This window comes from Dromiciops gliroides, chromosome 2, assembly GCF_019393635.1.
Source record: "Dromiciops gliroides isolate mDroGli1 chromosome 2, mDroGli1.pri, whole genome shotgun sequence".
Taxonomy (NCBI): domain Eukaryota; kingdom Metazoa; phylum Chordata; class Mammalia; order Microbiotheria; family Microbiotheriidae; genus Dromiciops; species Dromiciops gliroides.
The window spans coordinates 268,848,704-268,866,314 of NC_057862.1; the positions used below are offsets into that span (position 1 = coordinate 268,848,704).

A 17,611-nucleotide genomic window follows, 5' to 3' on the forward strand; every position below is an offset into this window, starting at 1 on the left:
TTACTGAAAGGAGAGTGGGAAGTTGCAGAAGGGAATAGATGATAGTTATAGTGATAAAAAAGAGAGTCAATGAAGTATTTTTTTAAATTCACAGAAGAGAGCAAAAGGAAATTCAGAAGGGGGCATGGTCAAACAGGACATTATTGGCACAAGTCATATATGATGGACTGATGATTTCATATACAGTTTTCTTTTTCTGTCCTTTGAAGGCAGAAATGTTTGTGATTATTAGCATTTTTGTTACATTCATAATAAAAAAGAATTATTTTTTAAAAAGATAATTCAATGTGAAGTATCTATGTTTTAAAAACTCACTGTTAACAAGTAGTCCTTACCATAGTTTTTCATAAATTTAAATGATAAACTATTTTTATAAAACACTGATAAAACTTCACCTAGAATTAAGCAAAGGAGATAGAGAACTCATGTTACTGACTTGTGTTGTTAGAATGTGTGGTGGTGAAGTGGTGTATTTGACGATTGAGCATATATATAACACAGAGGAAATGGTAGTAAGTTGATTGGCTTTTTTATTCTGTGCCTTATGTCTTAGAAACTCCTTTCTGGGGCAACTAGGTGGCGCAGTGGATAAAGCACTGGCCCTGGATTCAGGAGGACCTGAGTTCAAATCCAGACTCAGACACGACACTTACTAGCTGTGTGACGCTGGGCAAGTCACTTAGCCCTCATTGCCCCGCCAAAAAAAAAGAAGGAAAAAAAAAGAAACTCCTTTCCTCCTATGTCAAATTTACTCTAGTTTATTATTCAGTTTCTGAAATGAATTCCACTTTCTTTTTTAAAACTTTTTTTTTCAGGGCAATGAGGGTTAAGTGACTTGCCCAGGGTCACACAGCTAGTAAGTATCAAGTGTCTGAGGCTGGATTTGAACTCAGGTCCTCCTGAATCCAGGGATGGTGCTTTATCCACTGAGCCACCTAGCTGCCCCCGAGTTCTACTTTCAATATGAAACCTTTCTCATTTAGTAGAAGTTACTGACAACCTAAGGATCACTGGGTTCTGATGAATCCTTAGGATTTCCAGGTCTTTCCGTGCACTATGTAGCTGAAATTTCTCTTACATGTTTTCTCCAATGAGAGTGTGAGCTTCTTGAGAGCAGGGACTCTCTTGTTTTTTCTCTTTGTATCAGCAGCACTTAGCACAGTGCTTGACACATAGTAAGTACTTAATAAATCTTTTAATTAATTAATTAATTCTAGTGAAATTGTGAATTCCCTCTACTTTATAGCCGTGGTTCACGATGTTTTTGTGAACCCCTTTCAACAACAACAAAATGCGTTGTTAAATTCCCAGGGTAATTTAATATGCTATGCATAATATTGCAATAATTATAATCATAAAATAACTACAATAACTTTTGCCCAGAAAAACTCCAAATTAAAATTTACATTATACAATTATAAAATGTAAAATTTTATTCTACTTACAATTATAAAAAGACTAAATACAAAGTTATAAAACTAATTTTAGAATAATTATTAATATTTATGTGGGGAATTATATATGAATTAAAAGAAGTAATCCAGTAAGACCTTATACGCTCACTATTATCAGAATGACTTTATATCACATTTTTTTATATCGTAAATTTTGTTGGATATAAATGACATTTTAAATGACTTGGGAGATGTTTAACAATCACATATAAACTTAATTTCAATGATGGACTTTTAAATTTTAACTAGTATTTGTGATATTTAGTTCAACACTAGTCAAACCGAATCTTAAATCTGATCCTTCACTGAGTTTATTTCTATATTTTGATATAAAGGATGGAAATAAGCATTTATTTAGCATCTAATATGTGCCAGACACTGTGCTAAGCACTTTACAAATTACTTGATGAATTTCACTCCATCCTCACAATGACCTTGGGATATAGGTATTATTATTATTATTATTATTAGTGGTGGGGCGATGAGGGTTAAGTGACTTGCCCAGGGCCACACAGCTAGTAAGTGTCAAGTGTCTGAGGCTGGATTTGAACTCAGGTCCTCCTGAATCCAGGGCCAGTGCTTTATCCACTGCACCACCTAGATGCACCCTGGGTATTATTATTATTACCATTTTACAGGTTAAGAAACTGGAATAAAGTGAAAATGCTCACTCACACAGATATATTGTGGGAAATGATGGGAGAATTTTATAAACTCTCTTGTTGAGAGATGGAAGCTCATTTTTCATTTTAGCGACTTTATCAATGAAAATTAATATCTAGGTAAGATATAAAATACTTTTCTACTGGTTAATAACAAGAGCTGTAGTAAATGGTAGATGTACTTAAAATTTAATTGTACATATTGGGCACAAGGTGCCATTAAATTTTTTTTTTGAGCAAATCCTTTGGATCATCATCATGAAGGGGTTCATAGACTACTAAATGGGAACTGTTGCTTTATGGTAGTAAAATTATGTATTTCTTATGAATTTTATTTTTATATTCAGTCATACCTTTATAATCAATAAAATAACACTTATTAATTGATTTTTAGGGATTTGCCCATTGTTGGCAAAGTTATGTTTTCTGAATTGTGAGATTTTGTGATATGTGTGTAGGACTGACAAATTTCCCTCTCCTTGGTTCAGATTCCCATACTGGAAAAAGCAGGCTTTGTTCTACAAAACCACCTTTTCCCTTTTGGATGTAATACAAAACACTGCCTGTAGAGCCTAGTGCCATTTAAATAAATAACCCAACAGGAATACAGGGTGTGGAAGGCTTAATGGAGAGAGAGGGGAATAAAGTTGGTCCTTCCAATTCTAAGACTTAATGGGAGGTGCTGACATAATCAATAGTTGCAGCAATGCACTACAAGGATATATAGAAATGGAGACAAAATCATTAGAATGGTAAGTCACCAGGGGAACAGTGGGACCATACACAAAAGAAAATAAGACTAATGGACTTTCTGAGATGTAAAAAATCACTGATGGAGTTTTGTTGTATAAGGGCCACATGACTGAGCTTGTCCCCTTAGAAAAGGGTGAGAGTTATCTGCTGGAGGAAAGCTAAACTATGGAGAGCTGCAACCACAGATGAATACCAGAAAACAGATAGCAAATGAGTGAGTACCCTTTAATGGAGAAGAGATAACTGAAGCTTCTACATCATTTGGGTTGGAACACTGAGCTAGGGAAAGGCCCCCTCAGGTGTGCCCTGACGCTTATTCAAGGGTTATGTATGGGTTATTAATACTTTGGAATAATGAAAATTATTTTAAAAATAGATTTATATTGATATTTTTGTTTTTACCTTGCCTAGATCTCTCCCTCCTCTTTCCTAGATAATCTCCCCTTATAACAAGGAATTTTTTATTAAAGAGGAAGAGAAAATAATTTGGCAAAAATGATGAATACATTAAAAATTATATTACATATCTCTATTCCCCTCCCCCCATGGACTCCCCAACTCTGTAAAGGAGTAGGGAGGAGGTATCTGATGTAGATTATGTCTATGCTATACTAGAGAAGGCCACACAGTTTAGTGCACTCCCTTCTATTCCCTCCTTTCTATTTCCTCTTTCTTTCTCCCTTCCTTTCCTTCCTTCCTCCCTTCACTTCTCAACACCTTTTAATGTGACTTTCAACTCTGTCAATCAACTGAAATGCTTGAGGTTACCAGTGATGTCTTTATTATTAAATATGATAGCCTTTTTCTCAGTCCTCTTCCTTCCTCTTATTTGTTTGGCAACTCCTCGATCTTTTTTGTGAGATCATAACCCATCTCCTACCCCCAAACCATGAGTATCACTTGAGGGGCTAACTCAGGCCTTCTTTTCTTTCTCTTCTAATCACCTAAGTTTGCAACCTTGAAGTCATTCATAACCCTTTGCACTCCATAACCTCTCCAAACCAAATGTCAGTTATGCCTTTACAATGTTTCTTATATCCATGTTTCTCTACTCATATGGCCACTACCTTAGTTAAGGCTCTCATCTTTTCTTACCTTTACTTTTCCCTCTTTTACCTATCCTCCACAAAGCTTCCAAAATAACCTTACTAAAACACAGTATGACCATGTCACTCCCTTGCTGAAGAAACTTTAGTGACTCATTCCTCAGATTGTCATTTAAAACTATTCACAATCTGTTTCCAGCCAATCTTTCCAGTTTTATTTCATATTACTCCTCTTTACACACTCTACATTCTAGCCAAACTGACTAAATTGTTCCCTGAACTCAGCATTTCCCTCCCTGATTCCATGACTTTGCATGAGCTATACTCTGTCCTTGGAATAAACTCCTTCCTCATCTCTGCCTGTTAGAGTACTTAGCTTTCTTCTCATATCAGGTGCTACCTTTTACCAGAAGCTTTTTCCAATCCCCCTAGTTATTAGTCTCTCTCTGTCTCTCTGTCTGTTTCTCTGTCTCTGTCTTTCTCTTTCTCTCTCTGTCTCTCTCTCTCTTATGTTTTATTTACTTATCTTTTTAGACATCATTTCCTTCTGCAGAATGTAAGTCCCTTGAGGACAAGGGATTGTTTTGTTATTCTGTCTTCCCACCCCACCCCCATGCCCAGCTCATAGTAGGTACTTAATAAATGATTGAATTGAATTGACCTTGAATACATCCTAGAAGGAGACCCAAGTTCTAGTCTAGACACTACAATATGACTTTTTCAATAAAATTTTATTCAACAAATTTCTATTCAGTACCTACTTGGTGTTGTTTCATATAATCAACGAGAAGTTTCTAAAAAGAGGAACAAAAAATGTCATTATGGAAATGTAGGATAGGAAGAGAAAATGGGATGGTCCCATAATGAGGGGGAGGGATGATAAGTTAAGCATTCCAGAGTGTTCCATCAATATCCTGTACTCATGTGAGAAGAAGGATAAGAGTTGAGTAAGATGGAAGCCATGGGTGGGTTTTGATCATCATTGCAGGGAATATACAGATTGATAAGATTCATTTGAATAACTGAGACTACTTGGGGAAACAAAGTTAGATATAGACTTTGTTCTCAAGGGGATTACAATCTAAGGGAGGAAAAAAAGACAGTTATGGAAATAACTAAGATACCAGAGAGGGAGAAAAATGAAAAGGAGGGGGCAGCTAGGTGGCATAGTGGATAAAGCACAAGCCTTGGATTCAGGAGGACCTGAGTTCAAATCCAGTCTCAGACCCTTGACACTTACTAGCTGTATGACCCTGGGCAAGTCACTTAACCCTCACTGAACTGCAAAAAAAAAAAAAAGAAAGAAAAGAAAAGAAAAAAGAAAAGGAGAGATACAGGAAAACTGAGAAATTTGAATATGAATGGCTGAATGGATAAAAAAGCACATATTAAATGCTCATTACGTGCAAAGCATTGTACTAAGTGTTGGGATACAACATTCCATGCACTTTAGGAGCTCATAATCTAATAGGAGGAGATAATATATACAGGCATACCTCAGAATTATTATGGATTCTATTCCATACCACCAAAATAAAGCAAATATTTGGCTTCCAAGTGCATATAAGAGTTATATTTACATTATACTGTAGTTTATCAAGTGTGCAAAAACATAATGTCTAAAAAAGTATATACCCTAATTTCAAAATACTTTATTGCTAAAAAATGCTATCTATCACCTGAGCATTCAGTGAGTTGTATGTAATCTTTTTGCTGGTGGAGAGTCTTGCCTCGATCTTGATGACTGCTGACTTAATCAGGGTGGTGGATGCTGAAGTTGGGGTGGCTGTGGTATTTTCTTAAAATAAGACAACAATCAAGCTTGCTGCATCTATTGACTCTTCCATTCACATGAACACTTAGAGGCCTTTATAGGGTTATTAATTGGCTTAATTTCAATATGATTGTGTCTCAGGGAATTGGGAGGCCCAAGGAGAAGGAAAGAGAAAGGAACTACTGATTGGTGGAGCAGTTGGAACACACATAACATTTATTGATTAAATTCACAGTTTTATATGGGTGAAGTTCACAGTCCCCCCAAACAATTATAATAGTAACAGCAATGATTACTGATGACAGATCACCCTAACAGATATAATAATAATGAAAAAGTTTGAAATATTGTGAGAATCACCAAAATGTGACACAGAGACATGATGTAAGTACATGCTGTTGGAAAAATTGTACTGATAGATTTTCTTGACACAGGATTGCTGAATTTGTAAAAAAAAAAATGTAGTATCTGTGAAGCACAAGAAAGAGAAATGCAATAAATAAGGTGTGCTTGTATATAGAATTTCAACTGCCAAAGAGATGGAAAGAGTGCAGTGTCAAAGAATGGTAATGCATTTTCTTTAATGTCCTTTATAATAATAATAAAAGTAATAATAACTTTTATATATTACTTACTATACACCAGATACTATGCTATGTTTTATAATTATTATCCATTTCATTCTTATAACAACCCTGGGAGATAGGTGTTATTATTATCCTTACAGTTATAAATGAGGAAACTGAGGCAAACAGAAGTTAAGTGACATGCCCAGGGTCACACTAGTAAGTGTTTGAGGCTGGATTTGAACTCAGGTCTTTGTTACTTTAGGTCTGGTGCTCTATCCAATATGCCAACTATCAGTTTTTTATGTTGAAACATCAGTGCAAAGGGTCCGAGTGGCAAGAACTCTCTTTTCTGAGTCTTAAATAGCTCTGGCTGCTGAGGAGGTGAGAGTTACAGCACCTTCAATAATTGCCAGGTCAGTGTCTATGGGCTGAGAGGCCTAGGTTGGAAGCAGGATCAATAGCCCCATGGTACAGAGTCCTGGGCTCCCTCTTTTACTATGTGGGACTCAGGTGGGAGATGGCATTTAATTTGAACCCTGAAGGAAGGAAGGAAGCTTTATAACAGGAAGAGAACAGGGGAACTAGAATCCATTCCAGGCATGTGCAAAGCCTTGTGTCAGGAAATTGCAATAGAGGATCTGTCCAGTATGAGCCACCCTATGTAGCAGCTGTAGGAGTTGGATTGGAAGCAGGTTTGGTGGTTTGAGGGACTCTGCTCTTCCCAAGGCCTTTCCTGAACTAATTCAGGATCTTTGCTATCTCCTCTGCTGCTTCAGTCACTTGGCAGTTGGTAGAGATGGTTCCTTTTCCACAGAAGCAAGCTCCCCAGAAGATGAGTGTCATAACTGGGCTGGAAGTAGAATAAGATGGAGTGTTACACCTGTTACTTCCATTTCCTCTCCTCACCCTCTCTCACTATTGAAGTCTGATTTCTAATCCACATCACTCCAGATAAACTATTCTAGCCAAAACTACCACTAATTTCTTAATTGCCAATTCCAATGACCAATGACATTGTGGACTATCTTTTCCTTCTGGATACTCTTTCTTTTCCAGATTTTCATGACACTGTTATCTCCCAACCATCTGGCTACTCCTCAATCTTATTTGTTGGATTCCTGACTGTAATTCCCCTGTCTTGGGGTATGCTCCCAAGACTGTCTAGGACTCTCTTCTCCATATATAGACCCCCTTAGTGACTTCATTAAATCTCATGGTGGGTTTCCTTATCTTTTCAGATGAGTCCCAGATAGGATCATAGACTGTAGACATGCACACACACAAACACACACACACATATATAACTTGAAGGTACCTTAAAAGTCATCTCTTCTATCCCCTAATTCTACAGCTTGAGGACACTCAGAGAGTTCAAGTGACTTGTCCAAAGTCACACAAGTAGTAAACAGCAGGGTTAGGATCTGGACTAAGGTCCTACTTATGACTCCAAGCTCAATACTCTTTCCACAGACATTTTACTTGCAATTTTTGCTTTGATATATTGCTTCCAGGTATATATACCTTTAAGTTTAATCTGAATCATTAACATTTTCCCTATCATTTTCTTTTTTCCCCCCATCACTTTCTTAAGTTGAAAATCAACAAAACAACAAATCCGGCCCTAATTTATATCTTTCGTTTGTTTCTGAGGTGTAAATGCTCACACAGAAAATTTAACAATTGGCCTATTAGCCAGTATGAGGTGGCTCCAAGCACATAATTGCATCCAGCTCTAAACTTTCTTGAACATTTTGAAATAGGCATCTCAGACTCAAAGTGTCTACAACAAAACTCTTTATCTTTTCCCCAAAATCCATCCCTCTTGTGAACCTTTCTTTTTTTCCTCAAGGGCATCACCATTTTTCCAGTTACCCAAGTACACAACTTCATCCTTAATTCTTTATTCTCATTCACCCCACAGCTGCCAAGTCTTGTTAATTCTACCTCCACAGCCTCTCTTGCATCTGTTTCATTCTCTCCATTTACTTAGCCCACACTATAATTCAGGTGTTAATCACCATTCACTTGGATTATTATGATTATCTTAGAATTATTCCCCCTGCTTCCAATACCTTTTCTTTTCAGTTGAACCTCCACACTTCTGCCAAAATTATATTAAGAGACATAGATATGACTATGTCACTCCTCTCCTCTATAAGCTCCAGTGATTCCTGTTGTTTAGGAGAACAAACCCCCAAACCTGAAATAATTTAAGAAAGAATTTTATTAGATTGTTTGGTCAGAAAGAAGGGAATGTTCCTTCTCCGAGTCTTTGTGAGGTCAACGTATACAGAGTTCAGACCAGGGCATAAGGATATTTACCTTATTGACTTCGTGTAGGCAGTAGATAGTTTCCAAGAGAAGGGCAATTTGAGAACCAAAAACACAAGCTTTGGATGGATCCAAAAAAGTACCTGAAAGGTCCCAAAGTTGAAGCATATGTTCAAACACTGTTAATAAATGATAAATAGAGTAAGCTCTCAGAACTCATGACATGATCACTCCAAAAAACCCTCCAAATAATGCCATAAGACAATTCCTGGAGCAGCAAAACCCACAAAAGAATGAGCTGAGATAATTTTCCAGCCAAAGATGGCTTAGAAGGTCGGCAGCAGGGGGCTGCTGTGCTAGGGCAGGAGTGGAGCCCAACCCCACAGTCACACTGACACAGATCCAGTCCCAGGTAAGCCTTGCCAGAGAAAGAGCCTCCCCCACCCCCAGAGCCTCTGAATCAGGTGTAGCACTACTGTCATCTGGAACTAAGCTCATGGTCTGGCAAAAGGGCTGAGAGATTGGAAGGGGGGATATTATAGGGGTCTCTGCTGGTGCTGAGGCAGAACTTCAGTTTTCACCCCTGCTGGGAACCAGGAAGTAGGTTTGAGTGGCAGTGACCCAGGTCGGGGAAGGGCACAGGCTTGTTGGAGCTAACAACCACAGCACACAAAGTTTTGATGTCTGGTCAATTAGCAAGTTGGCCTGGGGTTATCTACTGACCAGGGAACAGGCCAGGCAAGTGAAGAATCTGATCCTCCTCAAATGATACCACCTGGGACCCCCTGAAGCTTGGGACAGTGCAGCCTGGAAACAGTGCCCCACTTTAAGGAGTTAAAAGTCAAGTAAAAGACTGTCAAAATGACCAGACAGAGAAAGGTGAGGACCATAGAAAGTTTCTTTAGTGACAAGGAAGATCAAGGTGCACCCTCAGGAGAGGATAGCAATGTCAGGGCTCCTACATACAAAGCTTTCCAAGAAAAATATGAATTGGTCTCAGGCCATAGAGACATTAAAAAAGAACTTTGAAGATAAAGTAAAAGAGGTAGAGGAAAAAATAAATGATAAATAATAATCTACACTTCCTATTGTTGCTAAGATAAAATACAAACTCTTCAGTTTGGCATTTAAATCCCTTCATTATCTGGCTTCATTATACTTTTCCAGGATTATTGTACATTACTCTCCCTTCATAAACTTATTATGCTATTCCTCATGTGACCTTCCATCTTATATTTCTATGACCCCCATTCCTGGAAAGTACTCTCTTTTTGCTTTTACCTCTTAGTCAATAAACATTTACTAAACACTAACCATGTTCCAAGCACTATGCAAAGGATTGGTGATAACAAAAAAGGGCAAAACATGATCCCTGTCTTCAACTAGCTCTATTCTAATGAGGGAAACAACAGGCAAAAAAAATCAGTGCAAATGGAAGCCAATATTAAAAGGAAGGCATGGGGGTGGCTAGGTGGCGCAGTGGATAAAGCACCGGCCCTGGATTCAGGAGTTCCTGAGTTCAAATCTGGCCTCAGACACTTAACACTTACTAGCTGTGTGACCCTGGGCAAGTCACTTAACCCCATTGCCCCGTTAAAAAAAAAAAAAAAGAAGGCATGGGGATAGGTTGGTGGCACACTGGAAAAGGTCTCCTGAAGAAGGTGGGATTTGATCTAAGTCTTGAAGGAATACACAGAAACTAATGAGACACAGCCAATGAAAAGACTTGGAGTTGGGAGATGATGGAGTATTATCTGTGAAGAACAGTAAGAAGCCAAGTGTTGTTGTATTCTAGAGCACAAGAAAGTAGGTAAAGTGTAAAAAAGGCTGAAAAACTAGGAAGAGATCAGATTTCAATGTTAGGGGATTTTATATTTGATCCTGGAGGTCCTAGGGAATTTACTGTATGAGGGGAGCAAAGAGTAAAGGGTGACATGGTCAGACTTGTGCTTTGGGGAGATCACTGATAGCTGAGTAGAAGATGGACTAGAGAAGAGAGATCTTGAGTCAGGCAGACCAACCAAGGGAGGGGGTGATGAGGGCTATGTTATGGGAGTGGCTTTGTGAGTGGAGAGGAAGGGGAATATCCAGAATTGTTATGGTGGTAGGAATGACAAGAGAAAAATACATTGGGATGAATTTGAATGAGGAGTAGAGGATGAAACTGAGGATATGAACCTGGGTAAGTAGAAGAATATTGTTGCCCTTACCAGTAAGAAGAAAATCTGGAGAGAAAGACAATGAGTTGTTTTGGAAATATTGAACTGAAGATGTCTATAAAACTTCCAGTTCAAGATGTTGAAAAGACAATTGGTTATATAAGACTGAATCTCAGGAGAGAAATGAGGGCTGGGCATCCTCTATATAGAAATGATAATTGAACTCTTGGGAGCTTACATGACCATCAAGTGAGATAGTTTAGAAAGAGAAGAGGGCCCAGGGCAGAACCTTGGAGGATAACAAGGTTAGTGAGCATGACCTGGTTGCACATACAGAAAAAGAGACCAAAGAGTACTCAGACAGGTAGGGGGAGAAACAGGAGAGAGGGGTATCACAAAAACCTCTAGAGAGGAGTATCAAGGAGACTTGTCATTGTTGTTGTTGTTCATCTTTTGTTTTTGAAGAGGACCAATGCCATCACAAGGTGATGGGTGATGTCTTGATTCATGCATGAGTTGGATTTAAGCGAGGCAGAGTTGTGCAAAGTCATCAGTTTCACTCTCTATTCCAGAGTCATTAAAACTTGACAAAAGTCAAGACAACTGGCAATGCCTGAGGGATGACCTTTGGGTCTTCAACATCTGACCAAGCTCTAAGCACTCTACAATGCCTGCTTCAGTTGCCTTCATAACCATTGAAACAAATTGTTCTCATATTCTCACTCCACCAGCAGACATCTTCACATGCTATGGGTAGATATCCCCTAATTTACCAACTGGTTTGAGACCTCTCAATTACCCTCAACTTGGTTTAGCACATCTGTAGAGACAGTTTGCTAGGGTATGGCTGTTGTGCATGCTACAACTTCTTGGAACCACAAGTGAGAGGTGGGTGACAAGTGCCACCAAAGGTGGATGAGAGGCGATAGTCCTCCCTAAACATTCCATACACCCTAAATACTAGAGGTCAAGAACAAAAAAAATTGAGAATAGGCCATTATATTTGGAAATTAAGGGTTATTGATATCTTTGGAGAGAGTAGTTTGAAATGGATGAATGCCAGATTACAGAGGTTTTAGAATCCAATGAGAGGAGAGAGGCATTGAATATACACATCTTTCTCAAGTAGTTTGGCTGAGAAAAGGTAGATATAAAATGGTGGCTAATAGGGATGGTCAGATTGAGTAAGGGTGGTTTTTTTAAAGCTTGGGGTTGAGACAAATGTTTATAGGCAGCAGGAAAGCAGCAAATAGACAGGGGCTTGAATATTATTGAGAGCAAGGGAATTATTGTAGGGGCAATCTGATGGAGAAGACAGGAGCGAATGGGCTCAAGGTGCATGTTGATGAGAGACAAATGTGAGAGGCAGATGAAAAGTAGATAATTGGGGAAGACATCTGAGTAATTTGAAATGAAGAGGCAGGAAAAAGAGGGAGCTCTATATGAATGGCATTAATTTATCTTGGTAAAGTATGAGGCAAGGTCCTTAGCTGAGAGGGCAGGAGAAGTGGTTCTGTGGAAGGCTTGAGGAAGGATAAGGCTGAAATAGCTAATGAAGTTTGAAATAGCTGCTGTGGTGAGTGGGATATCAAATCAGTTTGGGAGGTATACAAAAATTACTTGCTATAATCAGGGACTAAATGAGATTATGTAACAAATTTTAGTAGCCATAGTTTGGGTGCATGATTTTCTCTAGCTTTGTTCAGCAAGATGTGAATAGGAACAGCGATGTCAGATGGTGGGATTGATCCAAGGTTGGGTTTGGCAAGGCATGATTGAAAATAGGTCACTGAGTTGAGAGATTAAAGTATATAGAAGGTAGTTTAGACTGAAATTGATTCAAGATAGGGAAGGGAGAAGACTGTTTGTGGCAAGGGTGATGGCCTAGGAAAGATCTAAAAGGTGATGGGATTGAAAATTAAAGTGAAAACAAAAAAGTAAGGTTAGGATTTATGTAGCCAAGGGAAAGATGGAATGATAAAAGATTATGATCAGATTTTGTGATTCCTAAACAAGGAAGTGGAACATGTGTGGGTCATGGCAAGATCAAAGGTATGGCCATCTCTGAAGGTGGAGTGGAGAGATAGGTCCTGGGAATTGAATAGATTGAGGAACTGAGAAATTAGGGTACTTGAGGGAGTATCAGTATGTAGGTTGAAGTCCCTAATATGAGGTTAGGAATCTTATGATTCCTCATTTTCTTCAAAGCTCAGTTAAAATGCTATTTCTTTACATGAAGTTTTTCCTTCCTCTAGTGCCATGTTCATTTTATATATATTCTGTATGTAATTACACATTTTGTTTCCTTTGATACGATGTAAAGGGAAGGAAAATAATAACAAAAATTAGGGGCGGGAACCATTTTAGTTTTGTCTTTATACCCCTAGTGCAGAGATAGTATATTGCCTAACACAAAACAGGTACTTAATAAATGTTTATTATTTGATAAGCTGAGTGACCATGGGCAAATAACTTCTCTGTTCCTCAGTTTATTCATATATAAAATGAAATTAGATTAGATTGTTTCCAAGGTTTCTTTCAGATTTAAAATTATATAATTAGTTTCTATAAAACAAAAAAACAATATGTTTTAAGAGTGCCTGCATCACTACTGTCAAGATCCAATTTGTCATGTTTTTTGACTAATATTCCCTCCAACTGGAAAAAATGCTGACCAAATAATTGTGCTACACAGGCAAAAACTCCAATATTTATTGCACATGGTATGACTTTAATAAGTTAAGAAAGAATTAAAGAATAAATAATTAAATAAATGGAATGAAAGCACATAAGGTAAAAAATGTAAAAGAAATTAAAATAATAAAAGAAAGAATTGGAAAGAGAATTAATAGTTCATCATCAACAGGTACAAAACCTTGCCCAAGCAACAAACTCCCTGAAAATTTGAATGGACCAAATAGAAGCCAGTGACTCCATAAGGCATCAAGAAATATTTTTATTTTTTATTAATTCAATTAATTAATTATTTTAAATTTTAAATTTTATTAAATTTTATTTTTTGTGGGGCAATGAGGGTTAAGGAATTTGGCCAGGTTCACACAGCTAGTAAGTGTCAAGTGTCTGAGGCCAGATTTGAACTCAGGTCCTCCTGAATCCAGGTCCAGTCCTTTATCCACTGTGCCAGCTATCTGCCCTGCCCCCAGGCATCAAGAAATATTAAAACAAAATCAAAATATTTTTTAAAATGGGAGAAAATGTAAGGTATCTCATAACAAAAACAGTTGATCTGAAAAACATATTGAGGGGGGAAATGTAAGAATCACTGGACCATCTGAACACTAAGAACAAAAAAGGACCTATACATGCTATTAGAACCACAGGGCAAAGTGGAAATAGAAAGATTTCACTGTTACTTCCTGAAAGCAGCCCCCAAACGAAAACTCCCAGGAACATAATAGCTAAAATCCAGAACTTCCAGGTCAAAGAAAAAAAATTATGCAAGCAACCTAAACAAAAATGTCAAGTACTGAGCAGTCACAGTCAGGATCAAACATGATTTAGCTGCTATCACAATAAAGGAGAGAAGAAATACAATATTCTGGAAGGCAAATGATTTTGACTTACAGACAAGATTAACTTACCCAGAAAAACTGAATATAATGCTAGAGAGGAAAAATTGGACCTTTAAAGAATGGTCTTCTAAGCATTCTTGATGAAAAGACGAGAGATGTGGAGAAACTTTGAAGTTCAAACAAAGGAGTTAAGGGAAGCATAAAAAGGTACATGAAAGAATCATGAATAAACAACAATAAAGGAATAAACAAAGATAAACTACTTACATTCAAATATTGGGAGATACATATGTCCCTTCTGAGCCCTATCATCCTCAGAGTTTGTAGAAGGGAGTCTATTTAGAAAAGACCTGAGAGTGGTTTTGTTATGTCTTGATGATCTTAAGAAAAGAATGGAAAGAGAAGGGAAGAAGAAACTGGTGGGAGAAATGAAAGGAAAATGAGGGGAAATTATTTCACACAATCACATTACAACAGGAGACAACCATAAAAACAAAGAGAAGGGGTTGAGGAGGAGTGACTGACACTTGAACCCCACTCTCATCTGAACTGGTCAAAAGAGGGAAGAACACACACACACACACACTCACTCACACAGAGAAACACATTTTACTCAACAGTAAGATAGAAGGGAAAAGGGGGAAAGGGGAAGAAAGGGGAGAAAAGAGAGAGGGAAAGATATGAGAGGGATTAGTTCTCAGCAAAACAACTCTAAGGATGTGCTCATAAATTTGAGAATGGCTGAAGAAATTATGGTATAGAAATGTGATGGAATGCTATTTTACTGAACTTTTTATGTGCATAATAATCAACCAGGATTCAAAAGGACTAATGATGAAACATGGCACTGGTATCCTGAGAGAGAGGTGAAGGATTCAGAATGGAGAATGAAACTAGTATCTTTTCTGGATATGGCCAATGTGAAAATTAGTTTTGATTGATTATTATTATTTTTTTTTTGGTGAGGCAATTGGGGTTAAGTGACTTGCCCAGGGTCACACAGCTAGTAAGTGTTAAGTGTCTGAGGCCGGATTCGAACTCAGGTACTCCTGACTCCAGGGCTGGTGCTCTATCTACTGCGCCACCTAGCTGCCCCTAGTTTTGATTGATTATACTTATTTGTAATGGGTTTTATTTTTCTTATGTTCTTAATTGTGGGGTGTGGGGGAGAGGTGAGAAGGTTGGATGTTTGACTGACGTGTGTGACCATACATAAACTTGGAAACTATACATACATAATACAGATACATATATATGCACATACATATAAACTTTTAAGTATAACACATATATACACATACACACATAAAACTTGGGAACTTCCTGGGGACTCATGATGAAACGTGTTGTCTACCTCTTGAATGGGCATATACTTTTTAGACATGGCCAATGAGAAATTGTGTTTTGTTTGACTATATTTTTGTAACAGGGATTTTTTTTCTTTCTCAGTGGGACAGAGGAAGGGAAGTGAGAGGGAGAGAAGGCTGATCTTTCTTTGAAAATGAAATTTAATTTAAAAAAGATATCTATGTGGTTCGAGATGTCCAACAGTCTGGGAAGCTGAAGGTTAATAGAGAAGTGATGGCTGGATAAGTAGAGTTGAGAATCATCTGCATAGAGACAATAATTGAATCTATATGAGCTGAGGAGATCACCAAGTGAAATAGTATAGAAGAAGAGACAGAGTCCTGTGAAATCCATGATTATCAGGTGTGTGACCTGGATGAAGATCCAGCAAAGGGAGACTGAGAAGGATATTTTTTAAATCCCCCCAAACAACAAAAAAACCCCAACTTACATAGACATTTGATGTAGAAATTCCAAAATATGCATTTTGACTTTAAGAATTTTTGAATTTGCACATATTCTTCAACTCCTCCCATCATACCACTTGCTAGGAAAAGGACTTTCACTGGGAAAAATACATTTTCCATTATTAATGGCTAGTTTTTTTTGCAGTTAAAATTTAGCTTTTCATATTTTTTGTATTCTATTTTGATCTATTTTGATTATGTCCTCTAGTAAATAATCTCTTTCCTATGTCTATTTCTATCATGGATTCTAATAATCATAACCCTACCAATGTGTGTAAGTCATCTTGGCATGTGAAAGAACTCTGAATTAGAAGTTTAAAGATCTGGGCCTGACATTTCTCTTTTTTTTTTTTTTTTTTGTGGGGCAGTTGGGGTTAAGTGACCTGCCCAGGGTCACATAGCTAGTAAGTGTTAAGTGTCTGAGGCCGGATTTGAACTCAGGTCCTCCTGAATCCAGGGCGGGTGCTCTATCCACTGCGCCACCTAGCTGCCCCATAAGCCTGCTATTTCTTAAATCACTCAAAGTCACTTAAATTATCCTATGTCTAAGTTCCCTCATCTGCAAAAGGAAAGGAATAATGCCTGTTGTACAAAATCCAGTGACATTGGCTTCCTTGCTGTTCCTTAAACAAGATAAATGAATACAAGCTAACCAAGTCTTATCTTTCATTTAGATTGTAAGCACCTTGATTGTACTAACAGTGTCTTGCTCTTTTTTTCTTAAGCACATCCTTTTACAAATTGCCATCCCTGTGGTAGAGTCTGTTCCATAATATGAATATATAAGTACCACGTAACCCTGATTAACATGTGGATCTTCATCCAGGTCATGCCTGCTAACCATGTGGTGACCACAAAGTTCTGTCCTGGGACCTCTTTCTCTTCTCCCTTTCAGTATTTCACTAGGTGATCTCAGCAGTTCCCATGTACTCAATTATTATGTAGGTGATTCTCAATCTACCTAACCAACCCCAACTTCTCCATTGATCTCAAGTTTGGATCTGTTTGGACATCTCTCAAACTGGATGTATCAGAGACATCAAACTCAACATGTCCAAAACTGAACTCATTGTCTCCCTCCCTCCCTACAAGCAGTGCTTTCTAATTTCCCTATTACTGTTAAAGGTACCCCCATCCTCCCAGTCACCCATGCTCCAAAACTAAGTACCGTCCTCAACTTCTCACTTTCACCTCCCCCCCATATCCAATCTATTGTCAAAGCCTACAATTTACCCTCATAACCAACCCTCACATTAGTCCTCTTCTCTCTTCTGACACTTCTACCACCCTAGTGCAGGCCTTTATCATTTCTTGCTTGGACCATTGCAATAGCCTGCTGGTTGGTCTGCCTGTCACAAGTCTCTCTCCACTACAGTATATCCCCTATTCAACTGTCAAAGTAATCTTCCTACAGCACAGGTCTATGTCACCCCACTATTCCCTGTCACCTCCAGGGTCTTCTGTTTGGCATTAAAAACTTATAACCTGCCTTTTCAACTTTTCTTTTTTCTTCTTTTTTTTTTTTTGTTGGTGAGGCAATTGGGGTTAAGTGACTTGCCTAGGGTCACACAGCTAG

At 38.0% G+C, this 17,611-nt stretch overlaps 1 long non-coding RNA gene across 1 annotated transcript; it reads right to left on the reverse strand.

Moving 5' to 3' along the window:
• Positions 1-6,465: 6,465 nt before the first annotated feature.
• On the reverse strand, positions 6,466-8,709 carry LOC122742720. The gene is made up of 3 exons (XR_006354949.1): positions 8,581-8,709; positions 8,331-8,458; positions 6,466-7,108 (listed from the first exon to the last, which is right to left on the reverse strand). It is a non-coding gene; the product is annotated as an uncharacterized LOC122742720 (long non-coding RNA).
• Between the last annotated feature and the right edge of the window lie 8,902 nt (positions 8,710-17,611).